Genomic DNA, 9,494 nt, shown 5'->3' on the forward strand with positions numbered 1-9,494 from the left:
AAGAATTTTAATTCATGGGATCCTATCTTTCCAGTGAGTCCTTTAAAATCTGCTTTCCCAAAATCTAGGGTGTATTGCAGGCTATAGCCAGTTTTCCCTTTCTTTTCTATAACAAACTCCAAAAGGGGGTGGTCACTTTCCCACAATGTCCCTATGATTTCTACACACAGCAGACAAGATCTTCCCTATTAATGAGAATCAGATCCAGCCAAGAATTTGCCCTTGTTCATTTCTCAACTTTTTGAGAGATACAGTTGTCATTAAGGGAAGCCAAGATGCCATTATCCCTGCTTCTTGAGAGAACACCAATCCATGCTTGGATAATTGAAGACTCCTACCCCTACTATATCATTTCTCTACTTCAGGCTTGATCTTTTTCCTCAATCCCTCATCTACTTTGCCTTTCTAACTGGTTGGTAACATATTATGAAGGAAAAAAAAAACACACTTCTATTTTTTCTTTCCATTGGTCTTCATCTAAATGCTTCTACCATATGGTATCCAGAGAACACATAAGAAAATGACAGATTTAGCTTTTTTTTTTAACCTCTGTGGACTTCAGGTCACTTGTTTTAAAGTAGGTCTATCATGTTTTATTGTCAGAGAAGTCAATATGTTCCCTTGGCCTTTTTTTTTTCCTTGTTTATCCTTGGCCATCAATAATCCCCATCCTTGCCTCACTTCCACCCATGATCACAAATTCAAATTGCCTTTATCCCCTCTCCTATTCTGTCCTGATGTGCCCAATTACTTCTCCTTCTACACTCTGGGATCCAGCCGAACTGACTTTCTGTTTTTCACATATGATACAATGCTCTATCTCTCCCTGTGCACTGGGATCTTCGATGCCTTGCAATACACTCCTTCCTTACTTCTCATTCCTTTAAGACTCATCTCAAGCGTCACCTTCTGCTTGCAGCCCTCACATTATAGCACTCTCCCTTTAAAATTATGATGTAATTAGTTCATGTGTATTTGTATTTATCCCTTTTATATTTATTCTGTCTGTATTTATGATGAATTTGTTATCTCTCCTATTAGAATGCAAGCTCCTTGTGATTATAGATTTTTTCATTCTTTGTGTTTTTATCTCCAGGGTCTAGCAGAATGCATCTGGCACAAAGTTAAATACTTAATAAATGCTGATTGATTATCCTTATTTTACATATGAGAAATACTAAGGAAAAGAATTTGCTAGTAACCACACAGATAGATGTTTGAGGCAAAACTTAGAGGTCTCACTTGATTCCAAGCTTAGCTTATTGTCTACATTGCCTCTCGTTTTATTAAATGTGCCGGGAACCGGGTAGATACAAAGATAAGAAAACATGACCATGTGTCTGATCTCAAGGAGTTAAGAATGAAGGTAGGTAGAGGCAGGAACAAGAATTGCATTCCAATGGACAAAGTTTAGGAAATATTGTTTTCAGATATATCCTTGACCCATATACATGGCATATTTTTGATTGACTCCTATGACAACAGTAGGTTACTATTTACCCTATCGTTCCCTTGTTAGTTGTTTGTTTGCTCTTCTATAGTGACTGCATTTATGTCAGCAACTTACACATAATTTTCTCACTTGCATCCCCAATACCTAGCAGAGTACCTGACATGAGATAGGCATTTAATAAATTTGTATTTGTATATAAATAATACACTTATGTAATATAAATATAATAAAATAACTATAAATCACACATTATAACTATTATGTAAATATATACTATGAAATGTGAATAAAATATTATTTAAATACAAATATAAAATATTATAAATATAAAATATAAATAATACAATAATAAATTTACTGTATTTGCATTGTATATGGGTTTATTAGTAAGATCCTAGCTACAATTTCTAAAGAAATATGCGCTTGTTTTTTATACCAAGAACTTCAGTTAATGCAGACTCTTAAAAGAACCCAGTTTTTTCTTAAATCTTCCCCTTAGCTGCTGTTATTTTTATAAAATAAGAAAGCAGAGTCTTTTGCATACTTGAAAAGCAGGATCTTGGATTACACATAAAATGTTAAGAATATTTCTGTTTACAGTTGGCGGACCCCAAGAAGGAAATAAACTAAGAATGCCCCATTTTGAGCACTGACAGTTTTCACAGCTGTGGCTAACGATGTTCATGCCTTTCTTCTGAAGTGAAATCTCATAGCGGTGGAGTTCAAAAATAAAGGAAACAAAAACCAGCATAGGCATAATTTCTTCAGGCCCAACACTTATGTCAACCATTTAGTTACCTTTCCCATCTTGAAAAATAAAATCAATCGAAAGCTGAACATTGTTTTACTATCACCATTAACATTCTCAGTTACAATCGTGACAACTCAGCATTACCATTGCTACAAAGAGCCAGATAATACTAAAAGTAAGTTCTTTACACCCAGTAAATTGTTGCCCACAACCATAAATTGGCAAGTGTGTGCATAGGAACTAAAGTGTCTATGGTATGTAATAAGGCCTGCTCAGATCATCTCTTCTCCTTAATTTGTTCCTCTTCCCTCTTGGCAAACTGTGGAACTCTGTGGCTCCTGATTTTGAAGACCGGAAGAGGCTGATTCTGGAGTCTCTTTCTGCTTCAGCAATACCCAGTCATATATGTAGTCATACTGGTAGTTCAGAGACTTGAAAAGAGTCCGAAATAACTGTCTTAGATAAAAATAGTCTGGGGCTTCCTCAAAGCGGAGTCCCCTACAATAGGTAAGATATGTTGCAAATTCAGGAGGAAATCCACTACATAAAGTTTCCACAGGAATGGACATCTTTTTTTCTATAATTTTTTCATACTTTTGCTTCCTTGTTACAGCTTTTAGTCCTTGCCAGGGCAGGCTGGTCCTGTTAAAATACATCAATACATATCCTAGAGATTCCATATCATCCCCTCGACTCTGCTCAATGCCAAGATGGGCATTGATGCTGGCATAACGGGCAGTGCCAGTGAGATTTTTATCTTTTCGGTATGGTATGTGTTCCTTTGTTTTGCTGTCTCTGTACTTTTTGGCTAAACCAAAGTCAATTATGAATAATTTGTTACGGTGACGACCAGTGCCAATAAGGAAGTTATCTGGTTTAATATCTCTATGTATAAAATTCTTTGTATGCATGTACTGGATTCTACTGATCATCTGGTCAGCTATCATAAGTACTGTTTTGAGTGTGAACTTTCGGGAGCATGTATTAAACAATTCTTCAAGACTGGGTCCCAGTAGGTCCATGACTAGTACATTGTGACCCTTTTCCCGACCATACCATCTTATGTGGGCAATGCCCGTCCCCCCTTGAAGAATCTTATACAGTTTGGCTTCGAAGAACAGTTGAGGATGCTTGCATGTCTGTGATTCAAGCTTCACAGCCACTTCTTCTCCATTGTTGATGTTGACTGCCAGGAAGATGTCTCCAAAGGAGCCATTCCCGATCTTCCGAACCAGTTTATATTTTCCTCCAAAAATTAATTGGGACTCGTTTTTGCTGATATTCATCCTGAAAAGGGGAGAAGAGAGAGATTCCTCAGGGCTATGGGGAGATAGGGGCGGGTGTGGACCACATGTTGGGTATCGGGAAGGGGTTCTTGGGGCCACGAAATTGATTGTTTTTTTTTTTTAAATGGAACTCTTTCACCAAGTTACCAGTATGTGGAGGAAGAAACCTCACAGGTTCTACTTTTTAACTACACGCAGCAGGCACCTTTTCCCAGAGCTCCAGCCAGGAGCCACAGGTGCCCCTGCGACTTCCAAGGGCAATATCCTGGGCTGAAAAAGAACCTGGTGCTGGGGAAGAGGAGGGAGTTTGGGGGGGGGAAGTGCAGCGGCGCTCCTTTTCCGCTGCCTGGGGTCATCAGCCGCCCACCTGTCAGCATCAAGGTCACCTTGTCAATATCTCACCACCCCCTTACCAGGTTTACTCACTCCTTCTTTCCCCAGTCCAGACCCCGGTGCGGTCTTCCACTTTAACTAGAATGATTGGTACATCACAATAAAACTTACACTAAATCACAATGAGGATCGCAGTCTTTGAACCGTCTGGCACAGGGGAATCATCACAGAGCTGCTCTAGCCGGTTTGTTCTTTACTCCCGATACATTCTAAGGTATAAATCTAAGCTCCTTTCTCCCAGAGAACTGAATTACTGCTTTGGAGACCGAGGAGAACTAATGAGAAGGGAAAAAGGAACCTCATCGCTAAAGAGAGCAGCAAGGTATGGTGAAAAGCGCACTGACTCTGGCGGTGATTTCGAATGTTCAAACCCCACTTCGGGAAAAATGGGAGATTTTGGTGCTAGTCGCTAGGCTTCTGTTTCTTCATCTGAAAAATGGAGTTGGAGTAGATGACCCTTAATGGCCTTTTCAGTTCTCGTTCTATGAGCTAATTCCACCCTTATGAAACTGACCTTCACAGAGAATTTACCTTTGATGGAATCCTACTACTAAACTCGCCTCTGGTATTAGAGGACATGTACATTTTCATCTTTCTTCCTTCAGTTGTTCTCTCCTCTTGGAGCTATGGAGAAGGCAAAACAGATCAATGAATCAATGAATTACTTCCTTTGTCTTCATAGCTTCAATCTCACCCCAGTTCTTGAGCTTCTCCCCACCCTCCTCCTTCAAACTCTTATTTACAGTTTACCCTCACAATGGGCTGGGAGAGGACTTAGCATATTTCCTGGGCAGTTCTTCAGCACAGCATAATTCAGTGAAAGAAGGGCTGTTTTTGGAGCTGGAGCACAGGTGGATGATTACTGCCTCTGACACTTCCTAGCTGTGTGACCCAAGATGAGTCACTTAAGCACTCTTGGTCTCATTTTCCTCATAATTACAAATGAGGAAACTGGGCTCAGCCTCCTCTCAGATCTATTTCAGCTCTAAATCTATGGTTCTTTCTTTATATGGTTCTCAGTAGCTTGTGCCCATATGATCTCATGTTTGCCACTTCTTGTACAATCTTTCCTTTCTCACCTGTTTAGTTTCTCAATATCTTTTACAGATGCTCTTCAACCTCTTAAGTCTTGGGGAACATTTCTTCTCATCATGTATCACACATACAAGTTGGGCTCATTATATTTTCACCTTTTAACATTTGTAGAAATTGTGATTAGAGTTAAAAGTTGTTATTATATGTAATTAGGAGAAGTAAAATATTATTCTAAGAAAAGAAATTGAGATTAGAGCAGGAAGTGTGGCATAGAAAGACAGCTTACCTCTAAGTCAGAAAGACTTGGACTCAAATTCTATCTCTAACATTCAGGCTATGTGACATGTGGGCTATGTGATCTTGGAAAATGTCTTTGATGTCAGTCTGTCAGAATATTCTTTAAAACTATAAATAACACATCTGCGAGGTACCACCTCACACCATCAGATTGGCTAAGATGACAAAAAAAGAAAAATGACGTGCTGGAGGGAAAACAGGTACACTAATAGATTTTTGGTAGAGTAGTGAACTGGTACAACCATTCTGAAAGGCAATTTGGAACTATGCCAGAAAGGCTATGAAATGGTGAATACCTTTTGACCTGCTACCATATCTATGCACCAAAGAAATCAAAGGAAGAAGAAAAGGAGCCATATGTACAAATACACACATACACATACATGTATGTGTATTTATGTATATACATATATACTCTTTATACATGTATATTATATATATACACACTCTATATATGTATTTATATGTGTGTATGTGTGTGTGTGTGTGTGTGTGTGTATATGAACTGTTTGTGATATTTATCAAGTGGGGAATAGTTGGCCAAGTTGTAGACTATGACTGTGATGAATTGCTATTGTGCTGTAAGAAACAAGGGGAATTGTTTCATGAAAACCTGGGAAGACCTTTATGAAATCATGCAAAATGAAGTGAACAAATTCAGCAGAATAATCTATGTAGTAAGAGCAATATTATAAAGCTAATCAATTTAAAAAGGCTTAGTAATTGATTAACACAGCAATCTACCACAATCCCAAAGGATTCATGATAAAACATGCTATCCACCTCCAGAGGAGACAAACGATGGACTCAGAGTGTAGATTGACGCATATTTTCTTTTGATCACTTCTCTCTTTCTCCTTCCTTCCTTCCTTCCTTCCTTCCTTCCTTCCTTCCTTCCTTCCTTCCTTCCTTCCTTCCTTCCTTCCTTCTTTCCTTCCTTCCTTCCTTTGTTTCTTCCTTTCTTTTTTTCCCTTCCTCCTTCTGTCTCTCCTAAATATGGCTAATGCAGAATTATATTTTGCATGATTATACATATTTGTTATAGGTTTTATTTTTCTTGCCTTCTCAATGGGTGAGGGAAGGAGTAGGAGAAAGAGAATTTATAACTAAAAAAGAATGAAAAAATTCTCTGCTTTAAAAAATAAGCACATTTTAAGAAACCAATAAAAAATCTATAAGTTATAGAACAAGGGCTGATTTGCAATGGTAGAGGGAGTTTCACATACTAAATAATAGGTGAAGAAAGAAAGAGTAAGTAAAAAAGGAAGGGTAAGGAAAGATGGGAGGGAGGGAAAAGCAAAGAAGACAGAAGAAAGAAAGAAAGAAAGAAAGAAAGAAAGAAAGAAAGAAAGAAAGAAAGAAAGAAAGAAAGAAAGAAAGAAAGAGAGGAAGGAAGGAAGGAAGAAAAAAAGGAAGAACAAAAGAAGGAAAGAGTTATTCAAATATAAGGAACTGCTGGTGAAGTGAAAACAAGAATACAAGTCTTTTGATTTTAATTTTAGCAATCTTTCTACTATGAAAGGGGTCTCATTTTTCTTTTACAAAAATGGATTTTAAAAAAGTGCATAGTACAGCTGTGATAAAACAACTGTAGTATACAGTCATATTCTAATATTTCAATACTTCATTGGCTCAGTGATCTAACAGTTTGGGCACCCCACAGTGACACAGATCATAACCTATCCATACCCATGCACAATTCATGTTATATTCACCATATCTAATGCAATATTTGGTGGGTGGTTGTGGTTGTTGTTTACATTGAATTGATGTCGATGGATCATGCACTGTCTCTCTGTTATGCTTTCCATACATGGCTAGCACATCTTTTTCTTCCATCACACATTCTTTTGATGACATCCTCTACAATCCTTTTTCTACACAATAAAGAGGAACTACCTATTTATGACCTCCAGATGCTCCTCTTTACAGATGACTTCGTACTGATTGCTTCAAGCCCCAAAACACTGAATTGAGATCTATAATGACTCAATGAGCCCAATTTAACTATCTAAGCAGGAAAACAAAACAAATAAAAAAGCAAATGTCTTTTGATGAAATTATGACACACAGATGGATGCATCATGAGAGGCTGAGCTGAAGCAGTGAGGTTTCCCCCTTCTGGGAATTCTCCTACCTGCCAACATGAGGGTAGGTTAAGTGAACAAGATAGTCCAGATAGAAAATAGAAAGAAGAGCTGGGGTCAGGTGACATGACTACCATGCCACACATAGAATCATGATGTAGTATAATACCATTTTTTAAATTTTATTTATAGGGGGTGGAGCCAAGATGGCAGAGTGAAAGCAGTGACTTGCTTGAGCTCTCCCCCAAACCCCTCCAAATACTCATAAAAAATGGCTCTAAACAAATTCTGAAGTAGCAGAACCCACAAAAAGATGGAGTGAAGCAAATTGCCAGCCCAAGACAACCTGGATGATTGATCAGAAAGGTGTATCACGCCGGGCTGGGAGTGCAGTGCGGCATGGGCACTCAGGCTACACCGAACCTGGAGCAGGCCTCAGAGGACTGAATCGCAGGCAGCTGTGGAGGTTTCCAGACTCCTCAATCCACCACGGCCAAAGACAACTTAGAAGGTCAGTGGGAAAAGTCTGTTTCTGTCGGTGGTCAGAGAGGAAGGCGGGGTCTCAGCTCCATTCCCTAAGAGCCTGGCCCTGGTGGGGCAGCTGCTTGCCAAGCTTCTGGTCCACAGACTGAGGGGGAATCCAGTGGCTGATCAGAGAGGGACTGCAGGGATCTCTTTGCCAGTGCTGAGGCAGGAATCTTTTGCTTTGCCCGTATGTGGATTTGGGTCACAGTTCTGGGCCGCAGTGCTGGGGTGAGGAGGAGCGCTAGCATGGTAGAGCTTGTAGTGGCTGTGGAGAGAAACTCCTCACAGTTACGAGACAGAAAGGAATACTTGTGGTCACAGGCCAGGAAAGGAGTAAACACCTCGCCCCTTATCATACCACCTTGGAAGAACTGAAAATTTATAGGTCCCTACAAGTATCTCTGAAAACAGCTGTACAAACCCCCCTGAAGCTTGGGTCAGTAAACTCTCCACATTGGAAGCAGACTCTTACCTTAACAAAGAGTTTAAAACTCAAGTAATTGGCTGGGATCATAAGCAAGCAGCACAAAAAGAGTCAGACTATATTATCTTACTTTGGTGAAAAAGAAGATCAAAATATACAACCAGAAGAAGACAACAAAGTCAAAGCTCCTACATCCAAAGCCTCCAAGAAAAATATGAATCAGTCCCAGGCCTTGGAAGAGCTCAAAAGGGATTATGAGCAGCAAGTAAGGGAAGTAGAGGAAAAACTGGGAAGAGAAATGAGAGTGATGCAAGAAAATCATGAAAAACAAGTCAACAGCTTGCTAAAGGAGACCCAAAAAAATACTGAAGAAAATAACACCTTAAAAAATAGCCTAACCCAAATGGCAAAAGAGGTCCAAAAAGCCAATGATGAGGAAAATGCCCTAAAAAGAAAAATTGGCCAAATGGAAAAGGAAGTCTAAAAGATTACTGAAGAAAATACTTCCTTAAAAATTGGAATAGAGCAATTGGAAGACAGTGACTTTATGAGAAATCAAGACACTGTAAAACAAATCCAAAAGAATGAAAAATTAGAAAACAATGTGAAATATCTCATTGGAAAAACAACTGACCTGGAAAATAGATGCAGGAGAGAGAATTTAAAAATTATTGGACTATCTGAAAGCCATGATCAAAAAAAGAACCTAGACATAATCTTTCAAGAAACTATCAAGGAAAACTTCCCTGATATTTTAGAACCAGAGGGCAAAATAGAAATTGAAAGAACCCACAGATCTAAAAAAAAAAAAAGAGAGAAAACAAAATAAATTTTATTTCTATCTTCTTTTCACATTGCCATCATTTCCTATTATATCCCCCCTCCTCCTTTCCAAAGAGTTATTCTTAATATAAAAGAGAAAGAATAAAAGAGGGGAGAAATTTGAGCAAAATTAATGTACACATAAATTAAGTGCAACATTATATGCATCATTTCACATCTGCAAGAAAGAGAGGGAGTTATATTTTCATATCTCTTCTAAGAAGTCAAGCTTGGACATTATGATTTCAGAGCATGCAGTTTCAATTTGGTGTTGATATTGGTTTAGTGTCCTTTCCATTAATACATTTACATTGGTGTTGTAATTAAATGCAGTACATTTTTTTTCTTTTCTCCTAACTTTCATATGTGTGTGTGTATACACAAATATAACTCAATGCTTCCCTGTATTTATCATATTCAT

General features: G+C 38.5%; 1 pseudogene across 3 annotated transcripts in view; it reads right to left on the reverse strand.

The window, feature by feature from the left end:
* Positions 1-2,064: 2,064 nt before the first annotated feature.
* LOC110223076 (casein kinase I pseudogene) overlaps positions 2,065-9,494 on the reverse strand; it is a 23,923-nt pseudogene continuing 16,493 nt past the window's right edge. For 2 of the 3 annotated variants that reach the window (XR_013483950.1, XR_013483949.1), the window contains 2 exons: positions 4,415-4,507; positions 2,065-3,491 (listed from right to left, as the gene is read on the reverse strand). The product of XR_013483950.1 is annotated as a casein kinase I pseudogene, transcript variant X2 (transcript). Of the gene's footprint in view, positions 3,492-3,903; positions 3,968-4,414; positions 4,508-9,494 lie in introns of those variants that run through there. The other variant, XR_013483951.1, reaches the window with a different exon arrangement.

Source organism: Phascolarctos cinereus, unplaced genomic scaffold (assembly GCF_003287225.1).
Source record: "Phascolarctos cinereus isolate Bilbo 61053 unplaced genomic scaffold, phaCin_HiC Scaffold_9;HRSCAF=440, whole genome shotgun sequence".
NCBI lineage: Eukaryota > Metazoa > Chordata > Mammalia > Diprotodontia > Phascolarctidae > Phascolarctos > Phascolarctos cinereus.